The sequence below is a fragment of the Monodelphis domestica genome, chromosome 2 (assembly GCF_027887165.1).
Source record: "Monodelphis domestica isolate mMonDom1 chromosome 2, mMonDom1.pri, whole genome shotgun sequence".
Lineage (NCBI taxonomy): Eukaryota > Metazoa > Chordata > Mammalia > Didelphimorphia > Didelphidae > Monodelphis > Monodelphis domestica.
Window position 1 is genome coordinate 321,792,813 of NC_077228.1, and position 23,193 is coordinate 321,816,005.

At 36.1% G+C, this 23,193-nt stretch overlaps 1 long non-coding RNA gene across 2 annotated transcripts; it reads right to left on the reverse strand.

The window, feature by feature from the left end:
• Nucleotides 1–1,039: 1,039 nt before the first annotated feature.
• On the reverse strand, nt 1,040–6,691 carry LOC103094358 (uncharacterized). Of its 2 annotated transcripts, XR_001628328.2 has the most exons (3): nt 3,135–6,691; nt 2,915–3,005; nt 1,040–1,353 (listed from the first exon to the last, which is right to left on the reverse strand). It is a non-coding gene; the product is annotated as an uncharacterized LOC103094358 (long non-coding RNA). The 2 variants fall into 2 exon arrangements; XR_008916590.1 differs by lacking the exon at nt 2,915–3,005.
• Between the last annotated feature and the right edge of the window lie 16,502 nt (nt 6,692–23,193).

A 23,193-nucleotide genomic window follows, 5' to 3' on the forward strand; every position in this document is an offset into this window, starting at 1 on the left:
TTATTAAGCCATGTGCCTTTAAAATTAAGAAGAGTTTGTCTAGCAAACAAAGTTGGTATAAGGAAAGAGAAAAACACATCCACTACTTGTAAATATTGTTACTCTGGGGAAAGTAATTTCATTTCGCAGGACTTTGGTTTGCTTTTTTTGTAAAAATTCTGTCTCATTTATTCTAAGTAGAACTGAACGTTCACCAGTTGAAAGAGTAATTTTTTTCTGTTCTTTTTAGGACAGATAACTGGCTCTACTACTTAGTTTTCCAAGATGCTTTTCATTTTTTGACTCTGTCTAGACACTATTTCTTGACTCAATTTCTTAAGTATCTGACCCATCACCTGGACATATTGTCTGATCCATTCCATTTTATTTAAACCTTTCCATTATCCACAACTGACTACTGCCTACCTGATCACATCTTTGCGTAAGTCCTATCTTTTCTTTGACCCACTTTAGAGCCAATCCTTTTTGATGTTGCCTCAGGACCAGAATCTCTAGTGACCTAGCTATAGAGATGCTAAATCTTATGTTCAAACCAGGGATGTGTTACTAGGTATAGGGTTATTAAGAATACTGATGAAGACTCATTTCAGAAAATGTTCAGCTTGAGCAAAGACTTTTTAAGTTATAAAATTCCAAATTTTCTTTTAAATTCCAAAATTCACTTAAAAAGAGATTATGAAAAATCACTTTAATGGGAAAGTATTTTGATAAGTAATTCTAAGTCTATTCAGAAAGCTCAACCATAAATCAACAACAAAATCAGAGATATCAGACATGTTCCCTTAAAAAAAATAAAAACCTTACCTTCTGTGTTAGAATCATTCCTGTTTATTGGTTCCAAGGCAGAAGAGTGGTAAGGGATAAACAATGGAGGTCAAGTGACTTGCCCATGCTCTTCTGAGGACCGATTTAAACCCAAACTTGGCTCTCAATCCACTGAGCCAACTAGCTATCCCATCCCAATATCAGCCATTTCCTAATAAATCCAGTTTTAATTATTCCACAAGTTTTAATATAAAAGCATATAATCTCAAACAGGTTTTCTATTTGTAAAATTCAATTCAATAAATATTTATTAAGTACCAACAATGTACTAGGCATGGGGAAGTGTTGTTGTTCAGTCATTTCCATCATGTCTGACGCTATGACACCATTTGGGATTTTCTTGGTAAAGATACTGGAGTGCCATTTCCTTCAGCTCATTTTTACAGATGAGGAAACTGAGGCAAACAGGAGTAAGTGACTTATCCAGGGTCACACAACTACTAAGTGTCTAAGGTCAGATGTAAACTCCAGAGATGAGTCTTCTTGACTTCAGTCTGACACTCTCTCCATTACGCCATCTAGCTGGCACTGGCAATACAAAGACAAAAATAAGACAGTCTTTACCATGATGTACTTTACATTTCACTGGGGGGTGGGGGCAGAATTGGACTTATAAACAGATAAACAAATATCAAACAGTATTATACCCTGTAAAAGGAAATGTTTAAATCCTTTCAGATCACCTTCTTTTCATTAATGAATTGCCTATTTTCTAGGTTATTATGGACCTTACCTATTATGTACATGAGGGACAGAGCAGTGCAGTGGATAGTGATATAAATTCATAGTCAAGAACACTTCATTTCATAGTCTATTTCTGACACATACTATGTGATCCTAAACAAGTCACTTCACTTTTTCAGTGGCCCAGTCATTAGGCATAGTAGATTCTTTTTTGATTTTTTCTTTACACCAAATTTTTTTGATAGACACTCTCTTTTTGAGGTTGCAAAGAATAAGGATCTAAGGGAGTGCCTATAATATGGGGAATGGATGACCAACCCATGGTATACAAATGTGATAGAATACTATTGTCCCAAGAGCTAAGATGCCCACCTCCTGTTCATCCATTCTTGATGAAGAGGTGTAAGGCCAAAATGAGACAAATTCTTTTTGGATATAACCAATGTAAAGATTTGTATCAATTGACTATATGTGTGGGGAATGGGTTTTGTTTTTCTTGTATGCTCATTTGAGAATAGGGTGAATTTGACATGGGAGGGTTAGAAGTTAGATCTTGGTCGATTAAAACAAGTAAAACATATGAACTGATGCAAAATGAAGTGAGCAGAACCAGGAGAACACTGCAGACATAACAGCAATATCATGATGAACAATTGTGAGTGACCTAGCTATTCTTAGCATTATGGTGATACAAGATAATCCTCAAGGACTCATGATGAAAGATGCCATTCTCTTCCAGAGAAAGAACTGATGGAGTCTGAATGCATACGAAAATATACTATATTTCACTTTCTTTCTTCATTTTTTGTTTGTTCTCTTTTGCAAAATGAATAATATGGAAAAATGTTTTACATTTTTTGCACTTGTAAAATGTATATCAGATTGTTTACCATCTCAGTGAGGAAGGAGGGCAAGAAGGAAGGGAGGGAGGAAAGGGGAGACTTTGATTAAATTTTTAAAAGGAAGGTTAAACATTATTTTACATTTAATTTAGGGGAAAATATTTTAAAAGGTATATATTGCCAAGCAGATGCTGACCCAGCACTTAGCCCAATGCCTGGCACATACTAAATGCTTAGGAAATGCTTATTGACTGACTGAATTGCATTGGTAAGCATTGTTTTCTGCCAAGGAGTTTGTTATATCAATACAATAACATGCTCAAGAAAACAAAACAAAACAAAACAAAAATAAATTATGGACCATCTCCTTGAGGTGAGACATTGTCTCTGACTACCAATGAAGCCTTTGGGGTCATGAATTTTCTCATAAACTGGTGGCATATAATCCAATATACTACTATATCATCCCTCTGCAGGTAGAAATAAGTATAGCATTGAATAGAGAGCAGTAAGTTGGACTTGGATTCAGGATGACCTCTGACACACTAGCTTATAGAAGTTACCTTTTAGAATTCCAGCCACCTCTCAAGGCTGTAAGTCTCAGAGATGGAGATGATTTGCACTGGTGGGAGGATTTTGCTTACCAGTAACTTCCTACAATGGTCAAATCATACAGTCAGTCTCCCTCCTACCAAACATAACCCCAACATAAACACTGTTGTTCTGAAAGACCCAATGGACTGTCCATAATTCACTTCTCCCCACTCCATTGAACATACTCACCTTCATCTAGGCTTTCTCTGAAATGGCACATATGGCTGTGGAGGGAACTGAGAAGAATTAAGTAAGACATGGTCACTGAGAAGGCATGTTATTGTAGTGGGTAGAACCTTGGATTTGAAATGAGAAGATCTGGGTTTTAATCCAGACTTTGTGGTTTATTAGTTCTATCCTCCTGGGATGTCCACTTTAATTAATAAATTTATTTATTTATTTTTTCATTCATTCATTCATTTTATTTTGAGCTTCAGTTTCCATATCTGTAAAATGAAGATCGATTTAGAAATGGCAGGGAATTGCCAGGTTATCTGATCAAGCACTTTGATCTCACAAATAGAGAATTGAGACTTACTAAAGACACATGAGTAGTGGCAAATCATGGAAGTCAGGATTCAGCCTTCTAACTCCATCTTATTCATTTTGCACCCTGTAGCACCTCTCTTCCTTCCAGCATTTCTATGAAGAAGGTGCTTTGTAAATCTCTGAACACAATTACTTAAACAATCTTATACAAGTACTGATCGCTACCCACCCATGAATCAAAACAGAAGTTCTAGGTAATTGTTTGAGACTCAAAGAAGTTAGATGACTCGGTCATATAGATAATAAATATCAGAGGTGATATTTGTATTTGTATTCCAGCCTTCCTGTGTAACACTCTTTTCAGTATCCACACGGCACTCTGCCCTGATCCCTCTAAGTGTTACAAGATAGGCACTTAGTCTGTAATTTTAATGGTGTAAGGAACTAATTAGATTGAGGGATCTCACTCTACCAGTGTAGTCTAGTTGGATAATGAAGAGGTTAAGTCTCTTACCTGTAGCCAATACCTCAGAGATCTTCAACCTAGGTCTTCCTGATTTTGAAGATGGATCTCTATACACTGTGCATCATCATCACCATTATCATCACCAACAATCATCATTGTTGTTATTATTTCTACTGTGATCATCATTATTACAGTATTGGTAATCTACAAGAGGATATAAGACTGACACACATGAAATCATATCAAATAATAATTAAATGACACTTAATTGGTATTAATATAATTGTGTGTATTAGGAAAAATAAAAAAGGTCCCAGAACAAAAATTTTGCCTATATATAAAGAAATCTGGCCAGGGTCTAACTAGATATTGAAAAAATGCAGTTGATCTATGAGGAGAGAGAATTTGTATTCCATCAACACTTTCATCTTTATAGAGATTTTGCTTACTCATTATGATTACACCTCTGACCCATTTTCCTGATTCTTTTGTTTTGAGAGACAGTGCCACATCATTTTCTTTTAGAATATTTTTCTTTGCTTTTACATGCTAATACGTTGTCCCAGAGTCCTTTTTCCTTTTGTCCCAAGATATGTTTTGTAGTATTGCAGAGCTTTGCTGAAGTTCTTCAGTTTTTAAATAGCATAGTCCCGGCCATGCCTGTGTAGTGATATTTTTCCAATGCTAATGTCACTAAATGCCGCTGGCAGCATAAATAACTTTATTACTAAGCTGTAAAGTAGAGCAAGTTATTAATATTGCATGAATTGAATTCTATTCAACTTTTCTTAATGGGAGAGAATTCACCACATCCCAGCAAATACAGCCTGAAAACTGCTGAGTTGCATGTATTGAATGAACTGAATTAGGAAACCCCATTGCTTCTGGAAATTTTGATTGGAAGCTCAGTTTTAATAAGTTCTGGTTTACCTCAGAGACTCTCATTTTCCTTAAGAATTCAATTGATTAAGGCAGCCTAACTCTCAGCAGGAACTACAAGAAATTAAATTTTACTGTGAAGTGTAAACAGGTTTGGGATTGATGATATGACACTCTGGGCAATACCAAGAGACTTGCTGACTGCTTTGTTGTGGGAGGTAATTGACACTGAAAGCTTCTAAAAATTGAGGTTTACAGGGGCGGACCCAAGTCAATGAGGCTTTATTGCATCTGAAGCATTTGAATAAGATATAAGTTGCCTCAAGACAATAGGCATATTTCAGTTTACCTCACTGAGCCCAAGTCTGAACAAGACATTAACCCCCTAAAAGGTAAACATGACTTTATTTGGAAGAGTAGAAACAAACTGACTTTACTGCATGAAGGTTCCTCTCTGGGGGCCAAAAAACTACTCTTCCTTGCCTCCTATATAATTAAATTATTATTACTATTGATGTTGTTATTATCTGAACTGATGATTTCATTCGTACTCCGGAGGGAAATCCTTTATACCCATTAAGATCAACATCTCATGTGAAATTTGTAGTTTTGCAAAGCTGTCCAGGGCACTGAAAGGTTAAGTGATTTGCCCACAGTCATATAGCCACTCTATATCACATGGAAGATTTGAACCCAAATTTTCCTTACTCATTAGCCCACTCTCTATCCAATCAGTCATGCCCCTTCTTGAATGATATGTAACTTAAGAATAGTTTTATTTCTTTTAATACTCAAAGTGCTTTCAGATTAAGAGCTCGAGCTAAAAGGCCACCTAGTCCAAACCTCTTTTTAACAGATTTTACAGATGAGGAAACATGTTTATAGAAATAATTTGCCCAGGGTCATAAAACTAGTTAGTGTCTAAGGAAGGATTTGAACTAAGATCTTCTTGATTCCTTGTCTAGCACTCCATCTACTCTACCTCCCTTACTAGTTCTTTTAGTATGAATAGGTTACATTGAACATATTGAGAGTCCTTTCTACTTTGGATAATTATTTGGATGAGTGAAATACTACCAGAAGTCAAGATGCCCAAGCTATGAACCACGTTGCTACTAGATACCTTGCTGACCTAGAATAAGCCTCTTAAAATCGAACTGTGCCAGAGTTCTTATTTGTAAAAGAAAAAAGATTAATCAGACTAGATATTCTTAAAGGTCATTTTTGGATCTAAAATTCAAACCATAAAAGGAGAAATTATTATTTTAAATATAAGAATTATTACTTCAAGTAAGTAGCATTTCTGGAACAATATTAGTAATAAAATTTTTTTCACTTCTTTTTCTGGATAGTCACTAATTGATGTTGGGTAAGAGAGTATATTTTCCTTACAATTATCTAAAAATGGTTAATCATATAAATCTCCTCACATTTTCCAATATCTATAACTTTGCTAAATTACTATTCATGGAATACTCAGCATTCATACATTTATTAAAATTCTATTTGAACATGTTTATTTTTAGTTTTTATCAAAAATCAAAGCATCAATTTCTGCTATAGATAATTTATTGTATGAAATAGCCCTTAATTTTTCTTTGTTGTCAATTTATCCCTTTCCAGTTTCTAGGAACACTATTTCTTGTATTTTAGATTATTTAAACCATTCTTTGCAAATATCCTCCATGAATTTGTGTGAAATTAACATAAAATAGAAGGCTTCCAGTCAAGATGGCGGCTTAGAGAAAGCTAAAGTTCAGATCTCCTGAAACCGATCTCAAATCGAATGCTCCTAGGACACCGAAATTCAAAACAATCAACAGCATAGACCCCGGGAGTCCTCCTCCTGGACCTGGACCTGGATCAAAAGGTATGCCCCCCCCCCAAAAACCAGAACCTGAGACCACTCGGACCTAAGGAGCAGGCAGAAGGAAGATTCCCCACCCCCCAACCCAGAGCGCCGAGTCCGAGGCAGCAGAGGCAACCTCAGAGCCCCACGGCCTGCTATTCTAAAGGCCACATCCTGAAAACAACCTGACCCAGTCGAGGGGGCACCCAGACAGCAGGGAAACAGAGAGGGATGGGGGAGCTCGTAACCCCCTGGGAGGAGCCCTTGGAGCTCCAGGAAGCCACAACCCCTCCCCCTCAGAGAGCAGGGTCATCTGGAACAACAGCAACCCTCAGGGCTGGCAAAAGGGCCTCGGGAGCTGGCTTTTCTGAAGGCCACATCCTGAAAACAACCTGATCCAGTCGAGGATGACCAAACTGAAAAGGAAAACCAGGCCTTAAAACAAGAACTAATAAAGCAAAACCAAAAGGCCAATAAATTAGAAGAGAACATAAAATATCTCACTGACAAGGTGACAGATTTGGAAAATAGAGGGAGAAGAGATAATTTAAGAATAATTGGACTTCCAGAAAAGCCAGAAATAAACAGCAAACTTGACATCGTAATACAAGATATAATTAAAGAAAATTGCCGAGAGATTCTAGAACAAGGGGGAAATACAGCCACTGACAGAGCTCACAGAATACCCTCTACACTAAACCCCCAAAAGACAACTCCCAGGAATGTAATTGACAAATTCCAAAGCTCTCAAACAAAAGAAAAAATACTACAAGAAGCCAGAAAAAGACAATTTAGATATAAAGGAATGCCAATCAGGGTCACACAAGACCTTGCAAATTCCACTCTGAATGATTGTAAGGCATGGAACATGATCTTCAGAAAGGCAAGAGAGCTGGGTCTTCAACCAAGAATCAGCTATCCAGCAAAACTGACTATATACTTCCAAGGGAAAGTATGGGCATTCAACAAAATAGAAGATTTCCAAGTTTTTGCAAAGAAAAGACCAGAGCTCTGTGGAAAGTTTGATATCGAAAATCAAAGAGCAAGGAATACCTAAAAAGGTAAGTATGAAGGAAAGGGAAAAGGAGAAAAATGTTATCTTCTTCTTTTACTCAAACTCTCTTCTATAAGGATACATTTATATCAATCTATGTATACTAATATGTGGGGAAAATGTAAGGTGTAAATAGGGGGAAAAGAAAGACCAAATAGAATAATCTTTCTCACACAAAGATTCACACAGGAAGGGGAGGGAAAGAAAACTCGTATAAGAAGGAGAGGAAGAGAGTTTTTACTTAAACCTTACTCTTAGGGAAATCAACTCTGAGTGGGAAGAACATCCAGATCCAATGGGATCTTGAATTCTATCTTACCCAATAAGGGTAGGGAGAAGGGAAAACCAAGGGGAGGAGGGGGAGAGGGAAAACAAAAGAGGAGGGAAAGAGAAGGGGGAGGGGGAGGGACTAAAAAGGTAAACATATCAAGGGAGGGGACAAGGGGGACTGATTTAAAGTAAATCAATGGACTAAAAGGTAGAGCCGAAGAAAAAAAGGTTAGAATTAGGGAAGGTTATCAAAATGCCAGGGAGTCCACAAATGACAGTCATAACTTTGAACATGAATGGGATGAACTCACCCATAAAACATAGACGAATAACAGAATGGATTAGAATCCAAAACCCTACCATATGGTGTCTTCAAGAAACACACATGAGGCGGGTTGACACCCACAAGGTCAGAATTAAAGGATGGAGTAAGACCTTCTGGGCCTCAACTGACAGAAAGAAGGCAAGAGTGGTAATCATGATATCTGATAAAGCCAAGCAAAAATAGGCCTGATCAAAAGGGATAGGGAAGGTAATTATATTTTGTTAAAAGGGACTTTAGATAATGAGGAAATATCACTAATCAACATGTATGCACCAAATAATATAGCACCCAAATTTCTAATGGAGAAACTAGGAGAATTGAAGGAAGAAATAGACAGTAAAACCATATTAGTGGAAGACTTGAACCAACCATTATCAAATTTAGATGAATCAAATAAAAAAATAAATAAGAAAGAGGTAAAAGAAGTGAATGAAATCTTAGAAAAATTAGAATTAATAGACATATGGAGAAAAATAAATAGGGATAAAAAGGAATACACCTTCTTCTCAGCACCACATGGCACATTCACAAAAATTGACCATACATTAGGTCACAGAAACATAGCACACAAATGCAGAAAAGCAGAAATAATGAATGCAGCCTTCTCAGATCACAAGGCAATAAAAATAATGATCAGTAATGGTACATGGAAAACCAAATCAAAAACTAACTGGAAATTAAACAATATGATACTCCAAAATCATTTAGTTAGAGAAGAAATCATAGAAACAATTAATAATTTCATCGAGGAAAATGACAATGGCGAGACATCCTTTCAAACCTTTTGGGATGCAGCCAAAGTGGTAATCAGAAGTAAATTCATATCCCTAAGTGCATATATTAACAAACTAGGGAGAGCAGAGATCAATCAATTGGAAATGCAAATAAAAAAACTTGAAAGCAATCAAATTAAAACCCCCCAGCATAAAACCAAACTTGAAATCCTAAAAATTAAGGGAGAAATTAATAAAATTGAAAGTGATAGAACTATTGATTTAATGAATAAGACAAGAAGCTGGTACTTTGAAAAAACAAACAAAATAGACAAAGTACTGGTCAATCTAATTAAAAAAAGGAAGGAAGAAAAGCAAATTAACAGCATCAAAGATGAAAAGGGGGACATCACCTCCGATGAAGAGGAAATTAAGGCAATCATTAAAAATTACTTTGCCCAATTATATGGCAATAAATACATCAATTTAGGTGATATGGATGAATATATATGAAAATACAAACTGCCTAGACTAACAGAAGAAGAAATAGAATTCTTAAATAATCCCATATCAGAAAATGAAATCCAACAAGCCATCAAAGAACTTCCTAAGAAAAAATCCCCAGGGCCTGATGGATTTACCAGTGAATTCTATCAAACATTCAGAGAACAGTTAATCCCAATACTATACAAACTATTTGACATAATAAGCAAAGAGGGAATTCTACCAAACTCCTTTTATGACACAAACATGGTACTGATTCCAAAACCAGGCAGGTCAAAAACAGAGAAAGAAAACTATAGACCAATCTCCCTAATGAATATAGATGCAAAAATCTTAAATAGGATACTAGCAAAAAGACTCCTGCAAGTGATCAGAAGGGTCATCCACCATGATCAAGTAGGATTTATACCAGGGATGCAGGGCTGGTTCAATATTAGGAAAACCATCCACATAATTGACCACATCAACAAGCAAACCAACAAGAACCACATGATTATCTCAATAGACGCAGAAAAAGCCTTTGATAAAATACAACACCCATTCCTATTAAAAACATTAGAAAGCATAGGAATAGAAGGGTCATTCCTAAAAATAATAAACAGTATATATCTAAAACCATCAGCTAATATCATCTGCAATGGGGATAAACTAGATGCATTCCCAATAAGATCAGGAGTGAAACAAGGATGCCCATTATCACCTCTACTATTCGACATTGTACTAGAAACACTAGCAGTAGCAATTAGAGAAGAAAAAGAAATTGAAGGCATCAAAATAGGCAAGGAGGAGACCAAGTTATCACTCTTTGCAGATGACATGATGGTCTACTTAAAGAATCCTAGAGATTCAACCAAAAAGCTAATTGAAATACTCAACAACTTTAGCAAAGTTGCAGGATACAAAATAAACCCACATAAGTCATCAGCTTATCTATATATCTCCAACACCGCTCAGCAGCAAAAACTAGAAAGAGAAATCCCATTCAAAATCACCTTAGACAAAATAAAATACCTAGGAATCTACCTCCCGAGACAAACACAGGAACTATATGAACACAACTACAAAACACTCGCCACACAACTAAAACTAGACTTGAGCAATTGGAAAAACATTAACTGCTCATGGATAGGACGAGCCAATATAATAAAAATGACCATCCTACCCAAACTTATTTATCTATTTAGTGCCATACCCATTGAACTCCCAAAATATTTCCTTACTGATTTAGAAAAAACCATAACAAAATTCATCTGGAATAACAAAAGATCAAGGATATCCAGGGAAATAATGAAAAAAAACACATATGATGGGGGCCTTGCAGTCCCAGACCTTAAACTATATTACAAAGCATCAGTCATCAAAACAATTTGGTACTGACTAATAAACAGAAAGGAAGATCAGTGGAATAGACTGGGGGAAAGCGACCTCAGCAAGACAGTATACGATAAACCCAAAGATCCCAGCTTTTGGGACAAAAATCCACTATTCGATAAAAACTGCTGGGAAAACTAGAAGACATTGTGGGAGAGATTAGGTTTGGATCAACACCTCACACCCTACACCAAGATAAATTCAAAATGGGTGAAGGACTTAAACATAAAGAAGGAAACCATAAGTAAATTGGGTAAACACAGAATAGTATACATGTCAGACCTTTGGGAGGGCAAAGGCTTTAAAACCAAGCAAGACATAGAAAGAATCACAAAATGTAAAATAAATAATTTTGACTACATCAAATTAAAAAGCTTTTGTACAAACAAAACCAACGTAACTAAAATCAGAAGGAAAACAATAAATTTGGAAAAAATCTTCATAGAAATCTCTGACAAAGGTTTAATTACTCAAATTTATAAAGAGCTAAATCAATTGTACAAAAAATCAAGCCATTCTCCAATTGATAATTGGGCAAGGGATATGGATAGGGAGTTCTCAGATAAAGAAATCAAAACTATTAATAAGCAAATGAAGAAGTGTTCTAAATCTCTTATAATCAGAGAGATGCAAATCAAAACAACTCTGAGGTATCACCTCACACCTAGCAGATTGGCTAACATGATAGCAAAGGAAAGTAATGAATCCTGGAGGGGATGTGGCAAAGTAGGGACATTAATTCATTGCTGGTGGAGTTGTGAACTGATCCAACCATTCTGGAGGGCAATTTGGAACTATGCCCAAAGGGCGACAAAAGAACATCTACCCTTTGACCCAGCCATAGCACTGCTGGGTCTGTACCCCAAAGAGATAATGGACACAAAGACTTGTACAAAAATATTCATAGCTGTGCTCTTTGTTTTGGCCAAAAATTGGAAAACGAGGGGATGCCCATCAATTGGGGAATGGCTAAGCAAATTGTGGTATATGTTGGTGATGGAATACTATTGTGCTAAAAGGAATAATAAAGTGGAGGAATTCCATGGAGACTGGAACAACCTCCAGGAAGTGATGCAGAGAGAGAGGAGCAGAACCAGGAGAACATTGTACACAGAGACTAATACACTGTGGTATAATCGAATGTAATGGACTTCTCCATTAGGGGCGGTGTAATGTCCCTGAACAATCTGCAGGGATCTAGGAGAAAAAACACTATTCATAAGCAGAGGATAAACTGTGGGAGTAGAAACACCGAGGAAAAGCAACTGCCTGACACAGCAGTTGAGGGGACATGACAGAGGAGAGACTCTAAATGAACACTCTAATGCAAATACTAACAACATGGCAATGTGTTCGAATCAAAACATATGTGATACCCAGTGGAATCATGCATCGGCTACTGGGGGTGAGGGGGAGGAAAAGAAAATGATCTTTGTCTTTAATGAATACTGCTTGGAAATGATCAAATAAAATATTTTAAAATTAAAAAAAAAGAAATTAACATAAAATATAGCCTCTTACCCACCCCCAGGATGTCATTGCTCAATGGTTACCCAGTGCATGACCAGTAGAAATTCCATGAGGTGATGTGTCTGCTTAAACTGGGAATGAAGGAAATCCTGGCACATTAGAAACTGGGAATAAAATGGATTAAACTAGATTAAAAAGCCAGTGGGAGAAGCTAGATGCTCTGTCTTTTTTGTGTTCTTGGACCAAAGCGGCTCTCTCTCCTTGGCCAGCACTGCTGGGCTTATCTAATCTGGCAGAGTGATCTCTAGGAGTCTACTGCTTTCTCTGAGCCCAAAACAATGAAGGGTGATATGACTGGGACCCTAGAGTGAAAAAGAGGCAGCACCGTTTATAGACATTTAATTAGACTGTTCTTGCTTTCTCTCTCTCACTTTTACTAGTAAATAGCTATAATTCAATATACAGTCTCCAAGATTAATTTTAATCATTACAAAGCCTTATCTATTTCCCTCTGTGGTCTTCCCTGTACTCTTTTCTGAGTCCCCTTAGCAATTTACTTATATCCATCATGGTTCTCCAATATTCTGGCATAGTAATTATTTGTGTACTTCTCTGGCTCCCCCTTTCACTAATATATTCATCACACTGAAAAAAATTTATGGTAGAATAATATTCTCTTTATATGCCACAATTGATTTGGTCATTTCCCCCATTGATGGGTTTCTTTGTTGTTTCTAAGTTTTTGCTACCAAGGATATACTATGTATAGAAACTTTGTTTCTCACTGACCCCTTTGAAGGTATTTATGCCCAGGTATTTATTGGGTGAGTGTGAACAATTTAGTGACTTTTCTTACATAATGCCATTTTCCCCCATAATGGTTGATCCAATACATAGTTCTCCCAATAGTATAGTAGTATACCTATATTTTCACAGTCCTTCCAACACTGATTTTCATTTTTTTGGCCTTCTTTGCCAGTTTTACATGCTTGAGGGGAAACCTCAACAATTTTAAATATGCATGTGTCTTATTTTATAGTGGTTGGAATATTTTTAATATAGATATCAACAATTTACATTTTTCTGAAAGCTATTTGTCTATATTCTTTAATCACTCAGTTATGGGGGAATTTTCGTCTTGATTTTTCTAGGTTGAGGTGTTATATACTATTTTCTCTAAGCCTTAACTCATAGAGCTCCCCTTTCCTCCTTTTGAATATTTTGGTTACTTTTCAAAGCATCTTTATAGATGGACAATGAACTTAGCCAAGAATTAAGTACAAGGAAGAGATGGGATGGGTGAAATTTTGCAAATTGTACACTACATTAAAAAATCTTAAACTCCCCCGTGAAGGGAACAGGGACATATACATGCATATGCGCATACACACACACACACACACACACACACTTCAATACCATTCATCCAGTATTCATCCAGTCATACTATTAAGCTGTGAAATCATGGAGTACCACAATATTGGAAGCACAAAAATTATGGCTTATCTGAAAGGTTATAAGAGGTTGAGATACACAGGAGAGGTAAATAAGTAGGAGTTTATTACCAGTGACTAATGGCATGAAAGCAATATAAAAGATAACATTCACATTATGTGTGTATATTCTGGGAGCCATTAGGCCACGACGCCTTGACAGAGTCATGCATGGTAGCTAAGGAGGCCACAGAGTGGCCCTTGACAAGATGTGATTGCCCACTCAGTCCCCCTTGCATGACCTCTCTCATTAATATCCCTTACCTATGGAATTGACATGATTATTCCCCCTTGTCTCAGAAGGAATAATGCAAGAACAAAATATCTGTACCCTAATTCCCCAAAACATAACCAAAACATCAGACTCTCAAACCCAATCCCAAAAGACTATCATGGGTTAACTTCTACTTAGGTACATAATTCCCAGTAAAACCATAGCTATAAGCCAAGCCCAGAACTTTCCCACTCACAGAAACTTATTCTCATGAAGCCAGCATACAAATGAATCATAAAAGCTCATACAAAATGTAAAGGTACACTAAGCTTCAACATGCCTCAGTGACTTGACTTCACAAACCAGTAACTTGTCAGTGGGAAACTCTCTAGTGTAAAGTCTAATATTAAATCTGAATTGTGTTCCCAGTACTTCTCAACCTCAATGATATGATTATTGAATTGTCTTTTAAGAACTTTTGATTGATTATTTCCTTTTATTAAAAGCAATAAGTAATTTTTCTTGATTGTTTATAAGCTCAAAACTTCTTACAGGATAATGAGAAAATTAAGCCACCTGTGACAAAATCATTTATCTTGTGTGAAACCTTTATGCTGTCAAGAATCTGTAGCCATAATACAAGAATATAGAATCAATCAAGTGATTTGTTAAAAGTTAATATATCACTTTTCTAATTATCTCCATTTAGACATATGTGTTATGTAATATATCTGTGTGCCAAGAAAATGGGTATAAAAATAAACATCAAGCCTGGGGATGGCAGAGCAGCTATCAGATGCAAAGCATTCCCATGGCCGTAAAGATACAGCTGTCTTCTGTTTGTTATTTCTTGACTGATCATTTGCCACCTGTCAGGAACCCCTGGAGTCGCGAGTGAGACTGGACCTTGCCTGTGGCATGTGTATATGTGTGTGTGTGTGTGTGTGTGTATCCCTTGCACAACTTATCTTTCCCCTTCCCAGTTTCAATACATAAGAGATTGTCATAAGAAATTAAATGGGTATTTTTGAGAGTTTTGCAGAAAATATAGACAACATGTGAAGGCCAGCAGATGACACAGAAAAAGTTTAGAAACTCCAAAATGCATAAAATATATGTATAATTGTATAATATTAACACATTGTCTCTTTTAATACAATAAATGTACATAATTTATTTTTAAAGTTAAAATAAGTAAAAAATTAAGATCTGCAAAGAGAATGTGAAATCCAGCAGATGACACAAAGATTAGAAATGTAGAGATATCTTAACATTGACCTACATATAACCTATGACCAAATACTTAACCCAGATTTTACAATAAAGTACTGAAAACACCATAAATTTTTTTTCAGATTCCTTCTTTGGCACAAAATAAGGGCCAAAATTTTTTCCATATATTTTCCAGATTCTGGGGGGAGGTGCTGTACCCCTAATCCTTGTGATGTGGAAGGGATACCTGTATATATACATACATATGTCTATATGTGTGTGTATTTTATATATGTTGGCAAGGTTTTTTTTTCTCTTTATTTTTATCACTCCTTCTGAAAGCAAATCTCTCACCTTGGGAATTAATCCCCTTTCCTCCCACTCCCCCACATACACATTAAAGAAAGAAGAACGACTGAAAAAGGAAGTGGCCACTTGAATCTTCATAATACAGCCCCAGAAAAAGCTTCCAGTATATTGCAATATTCCTCATGGGAGGAGGACAAAAGTCATAAAGGATGAGTTGCTGCAGTATCCATTGCTAGAGGGAGAATCTGTAAAGTAACTGTGTAAAGAGTTAACAGTATGAATTGTCACAGTGTATCTGCTGGAAGATAAATTGAAGGTAGAACACAAATGATAGACCATCTTCCAATATGAAGAGGTGGGCTAGATAGTTTGGTGACTAGACCTGGGGACTTAGGGTTAGGAAGACCTGAGTTCAAAATCTGCTCTAACATTTACCAGCTCTATGACCCTTGACAATCTCTCAGCCTCAGTTTCCTCATTTGTAAAATGAGAATGATAGCATCTACCTCACTGGACTGTTGTAAGAGTCAAATGAGATGATACGTAAAATGTTTTGTAAACCATATAGTGCTAAAATACTAGTTATTATTCTTATCTTAGGACTTTAGATTGTATGTTGAAGAGCAAATAATTGTCTACCCCTAAAGTCAAGATAAAACACCTAAAAATGTCCTTTACTAAGGGGTCATGGGAAATGGGACTGCCTATCCTTGGAGACTTGTTTTATGCCAAATTAAAGAAAAACTTCAGGAAGGTATTTTTCACCTGAGCTTTGCACAAATCCTGACGTAGACAAAGCATCTTAGAATCCCACAGGCCTGGCTGTTCTCCTACGAACTTCCATACTCATCACTCACCTTGACATAATCTACAAGGGCTTTGGATGGCAACTTCTTCCTTCTCAAGTGCAATATCTCTGCCTGAACACTCAGGGCTCTACGGTGATAGATGTCATAAAAATGCATAGACAGTGTGAACATAAAAAGGTTTTGATGTCTCAACTGGAAAAAAAAAAGTAGTGGGCAGAGCAATGCTGGACTGTCAAAGTGGGAGATGATATGCTTTCTATGTGCAGACTCCTTAATAACCATTCTCTTCATGTTTTTCCCCCCTTAGGAGAAAAAAAAAGTATCTAGTCTTTTTGGAAATGTTATCAAGAAAGGGAAAAATTTAATTGAAAGGAAAATTTTAGACAGTCAATTTTAAATGGCTATTTTGAGAAAAATGAGCACTGATAGCAGGAACACTCCTGATAAACTGGGGGAAAAAAAGATCATGATGTGGCTGACAGTTTCAAGCTCTACAACTTCAATTTTGGTCTTGAGTTACAGCGTTCGAAGCTTTCAGGCTTGACCGAGCACTGACAGTACGAACATGTTGACTCTCAAGACGACTGACTGCATGGATTAAGGAAGCTTTTAAAAATATCTCTCAGGTTGCTAGCAGCTGTGCAAATGGGTAAGTGCCTCAGATTTTGATTTTTGCTCACCTGTTCTCAATGGTTTCATTTTTTAAATGTGGAATTGGATGGGGTTGCTTTTAATTATTTTATTTTACATTTCAAAGACCAATCAAGATAAACCAGGGGAGAAATTCATGAAGAAAGATAAAAGGAGGTACAGGTAAGACAAAATGAAAAATAGGGACTTTCTGCTATTTTCTCAAGTCTTAGAAGGAAGTACCATTATGAGGCAGCAACTTGGCAACTTGTCCATTCCCTCAAGTTTTGCTGATCTGCAATTCGCTGAGGGTACATGTCCACATTTATAAAATGTTGCTTTGAGCTCATCATTTCTCTTTCTGTATAGTTCTAAGCAAGGCATTTGGTCATTCTGGTTTGTTCTTTGGAATTATGGGAACAATTTGGATCTAAAATGCCCCTAATGGAATTCTAAATAATCTCTATTAACAGCTGTACTCTCATTCCTTTCCAAGCTATTATTTTGACTGAGATAATTAACCTTTGGGTGATATTAAATTTTATCATTTCATCCTTCCCAAATTTCCTTTACCTAAACAAATACTTTTTGGCAGGGCAGAGTGGAGGGCATAGTTATTTTACTAGTGACAAATTGGCTATCTTGCTGTTCCCCACATGTAACATTTCATTTTTTGTCTTTATGTCTTTACACAGGCTGTCTCTAAGGTTTGGAATGCATTCCTTTTTCACCTTTGCTTCTTAGAATCTCTGGTTTCCTGCAAAATTCATCTCTACTTGCTACAGATTCCCCCAACTGCTAATGCCTACCATCCATAATGATCTTGAATTACTGTGTATATATCTTGTATATTCTTATGGTCTCCACCAATAGAATGAAAGCTTCTTGAGGACAGGAACTGTTTCATTTTTTATATTGTATCCTAAGCACTAAACACAATGCCTGGAACTACATAGGAACTTAATAAATGTTTGTTGATCAATTAAGTTTTTCCATAACAGACAAAAAAGATTATTTATTGTTCATCCTCAAGGCAGTTAAGAAATATATGGTTATTCTGTTTCCTAATACTAATAAAAATAATTGATTGATAGGCATCATAGTGTAATAGATAGCCTGCCTTAAAGCCAGAAAAAATGTGTTGGTATCCTGCTTCTTACAGATGTGATGTGAGATGTGATACTAGGTAGGTCATTCATACTCTCGGTGCCCTCTCTAAGACTCTTACGTTGCAGAGAATGGGCCAACATGTATCGGTAACAGAATTTCCATTTTGGTGTTCCCCATACCAATAAAATCACTGGACTAGTTAGTCCAGTGATCCCTGATATTGAATGACAGGTTTTTCTAATCTGCCATGTAGAAAATTGATATAAATTTAACTTGAAAATGTGTTTCTGGGAAGGTTTTTCAGATGATCTTTTGGGAGTTCATATTACTCTGGGTGAATGATGAGGCTTTAGTGCTTTATGCCCTTCCAAACCAAGAATCATCAGTAATAAAGAACAATTGAAGGGCATTTAAGTGTCTACTACACACAAGGCTTTGTATCAGGTGCTATCAAATCAAGATAATAATCAGTTCCTGTCCTCCATTACCCTACATTCCATCAGTGGAGACATCATGTCAGTATGTCATATTCATGAAAAAGACATGAACAATAGCTGTACAACATTGTGGATTGAGGATTGGGAATTGGAAAAAACTAGCTTCAACTCCTGTCAGTGAAATCTAATTACTATGAGGCCCTGGCCAAGTCATTTCACCTTTATGTGCCTCTGACCCTAGTACTTTTCTATTGTGCCATAGCCCTGGTGGTAACGAGTTCTTCTGGAATGAATTTTCCTGATAGGAGTTTTCTACAATTATGAAATCAGATTTTTTTTTTTGCAGATGTTCATGGCTTGAAAAATATAGTTGTATATCACATTATATGCATCTGGAGGAAGCAGGATGTTAGAACACTGAAGCAAAAATCAGAAAATTCCAATTGCAGCACTCATCAACTATTTGAAGTTGAGCAAATCAACTATGGCTTCGTTATTGAGGATTTAGAATTGGAAAGGACCTTTTGTTGTCATCTAGAATAAAGCTTCCTTTTAAAAATAAGTAAACTTAGACTCATAGAAATTAATTACTCTTCCAAACTTGCACAGATAGTACTAGACAAAGCCAGAATTCAAGCCCAAATCATCTGATTCTGATTCTAGCATTTTTCTATTGTGCCATATTGGAAAAATATATTAATTTAAATACAGGAATTCAAAGTATTATTTTTGTGTATGCTCCCTTAATTTCCAGAGATGACAGCCTCTATACTTTAGTAGAATATTTTCTGGGTTGCTGTAGTCAGAGATGCCTTCACTTAGAGGCCAGTTGCCTTGTAATAAGATGTTCCAAGCTAAGGTTGATTATATAATAGACCCAGTCTATTACCAGGCCTGTACTCAAAGCCTTCCAGCTTAGTGGAGCTTATAGCTTAGATCTTGATTAGGGTAACTAATACTACAATATATGCAGAAGTGACATTTTTTTATTTCCAACATGAAGATATTTATATGACAGTTAAATAATCTACAGACTGTAAGTTCCTTGAGGATAGAGGCTGTTGCATTATTGTCTTTGTATCTTCAACATGTATTCTGATCCATAGTAGGGGCTTTATGAATTTCTGTTGATTGACTGATTAGTTATATTTGTAGGGCACAAAGGCAATTTAAAAGATAATACAAATCAACACATTGTTTTTGGAAAATGAACATCTGAGCTACTGAAGACTAGGAATTATCTTGGTTCCTTATAAATCATCAGAAATCAAGACTCTACAACTTTCTTCAGCAGTTTTCCATTAGTCAAGATTCTTCTTTTTTTTAAACCCTTACTGTCTTAGATTTGATACTAAGTACAGGTTTCAAGGTAGAAGAGTGGAGGGGATAGGCAGTTGGGAAGAAGTGATTTCACCAAAGTGATACAGCTAAAAATATCTGAGGTCAGATTTAAACCCATTTGAATCTCTAAACCTGGCTCTCTATCCACTGAGCTACTGTTCTTTGAGAATTTCTTCTTTAAGATCACCTCAAAGTTATCTCATTTTATTTTATTTTTAAAATTTATTTAATTAATTAATTTAGAATATTTTTCCATGGTTACATGATTCATCTTCTTTCCTTCCCCTCCTTTTACCCCCCCACCCCCACGCCATAGTCAAAGCAGAATTCCACTGGGTTTTATATGTGTCATTGATCAAGACCAATTTCCATATTATTGATATTTGCGTGAGGGTGATCATTTAGAATCTACATCCCTAATCATATCCCCATTGTGATCAAGGAAATGGTTTTTCTTCTGTGTTTCTACTCCTACACTTCTTCCTCTGAATGTGGATAGTGCTTTTTCTCATAAGTCCCTCAGAATTATCCTGGATCATTGCATTGCTGCTAGTAGAGAAGTCCATTACATTCGATTGTGCCATAGTGTATCAGTCTCTGCATATAATGTTCCCCTGGTTCTATTCCTTTCACTCTTCAATTCCTGGAGGTCATTCCAAAAGCTGTCCTATTTTAAATCAAGAAGATTCCTTGCTGAGAGATAGGGATTGTTTCATTCTTTTCATTTGTGCTTTCAGTGTCCAGCACAGTAGCTAATACATACTAAATACTTGATAACTGCTTCCTGATTGATTCATCTTTATCTGTCCTCCATGAATTAATAACACTCCAATTATAATCAAACTCTGCTTCACCTGTCTCTCCTTTTTCTATACTTCAGTCCTTAAATAGATTCATTATCTCATTGATATAGAACCTTACTCTTTTGGTATAGATTACAATACATCTCTTTCTCTTCACCTGGTGTGATTCTTGTCCACAAATCCTCCAAAAATTGAAAGCTTTTTTACCTAGATTTCCCAAATCAATTCAATTCAGTTAAACAAACTTTATTAAGTGCCTACCATGTGAAAAAAATGTCATGGCAGGTGCTGAAATTTCAACATATATTCCCTTCTCTCAAAAAAAAAATAATTCCTCCCCTCAAAGAGCCTATATTCTTCTGGGGGTATGCAACATATGCAGAGATCAACAAAAGATGGTAACTTGTGGAAGGAAAGAACATTGGGTCAGCAATGACAGACCAAAGAATATAGGGTCTGATCTGAGCCTTGAAGGAAGAAATTTTACATTTTGTGAGAGGTTATTAAATGGGAAGTACATGGCAACTTATGGGTACCAGAAGGTTCTTGTTTGTCTCTTGGTTAATTGTTTAGTCTCACTATATGATTGACCCTACTCCTTTTCCAATCATATTCTTTGTAGATGATATCTCATATACTAGATTACTTCTTCCATGTGAGATAGTGTTGGTAATATACTCTGGACTACTTATATCCACTCTCTATATTATATATTTCTCTGCTGCTCTTTGGCTCACCCACAATTTTAGTCCTGCAGAGAATGTGGTATTTTATTATTCACAGACATAGAGCATGATCTTTTAGGAAAGGAGATTTAAAAAGTTTCAAAGAAAAAAATGAGTTGGATTTTATGGTTTAAAACTATGGACGATTCTCATGGGGTGGAAGAGGAGCAGGAGAGAGGGAGAGAATTTGGAATTGAAATTTTTAAATGATAAAAAATTTTAAAACATAATTGGAAAATATTTGAAATATGAAATACATAAGAATATTCAAGATAAAAAATATATAGCGGAAGTCAGTGCTATGAAATAAAGGGCTTTCAAGAGAAAGACACAAAGAGGACAATTTTGAAGAGGAAAAAAGGAGTTTTCTAAAGAGATCAATGTTGAATAAAGATCATGTAAAATTATAGAAAGATATGTAAAAAAGATGAAAGCAAGGTCAGATAACAAAGGATGAACAAAATAGTATGGCCCTGCGAAACTTGATTGAGAAGCACTAAAGTTCAAAATAACATGAGGTTGCATCTAGGGGCAAGAAGAGGGTTTTGTAAAAGATATGTTTTGGAAGGTAAGAGGAACAAAGAAAGGACTAGAGCACTGCTCAGAGTTGATGAGATGATTATAATGGATTGGGAAGAGAAGGCTGACCTACTCAGCTTTTATTTGGTGCCATTTTCTCTTCCAAAGAGAAATATCTTTGAACTAGAAGAGGCAGAACAAAATGACTAACAGGGAATGAAATTAAAGATAAGTAGAGACATAGTTAGACAGCACTTGCCTACTCTTGATGAGTCCAAATCACACGGTCTAGATGGATTTCATATTTAATAAGCTTTTCTCAGTTCTAATGTTTCTTGACCTATTTGCTTCAGTTGACCCTGTTGACCACCCTTTCCTTCTGAAGACACTCTTCTTTCTGGGTATTCAGTATACTACTTTCTCATAGCTCTCCTACTACTTGTCCAAACTCTCCTTCGCTGGCCTTCTACCCATATTCACCACTCTCTTTCCTTCTCCCTCTAAATTCTCTCCACTCTCTTAATAACCTCATCTTCTTTCATAGGTTTAACTATCATCTCTATGCAGGTGTCTCAGATGCATACATACATATACACATGCCATATATTTATATATGTGTGTACATTTGTATATGTATATGTATATATATTCATCTCCAACCTTCCCTCAATTTTAATTCTGTATTATTAATTACCTATCAGATTTTTTAAACTGGATGTCTCAGAGATAGTTCAAATTCATTTTGTTCAAAACTGAAATCAATATATAATTTTTAATCCTTACTTTCTGTCCTACTCACAGCTAAAACAGAAGGGCAAAGGCTAGGCAAACAGGAATAAGGTACTTGGTCTAGGTCACATTGCTAGAAAGTATCTGAGACCAGATTTGAACCAGATCCTCCCAACTCCAGGCCTGATACTCTATCTCAACTCAATAAAAGTGCCCCTCAACTCAATATCTTTACCCCAAACACTTCCCTCTTCCAAACATCTGTTTCTGGTGAAAGAAACAGTATTATTCCATTCTCTCAGCTCCCTAACCTTGCTATTATCACTCAGTTGCTAAATCTTGCTATTTCCAACTCTATATCTGTTGTATCCAACCCCTTTTCTCCACTCTTAACTAACACATCATTATCTCTTAGTTCTTTATCTCTTAGTCTTCTGGCTTCAAGTTTCTCACCATTCTAGTTCATCCTACATAATATTAACAAAGTAAATTTCCTTTTCAAATGTATGACCACATTACTTCTCAAC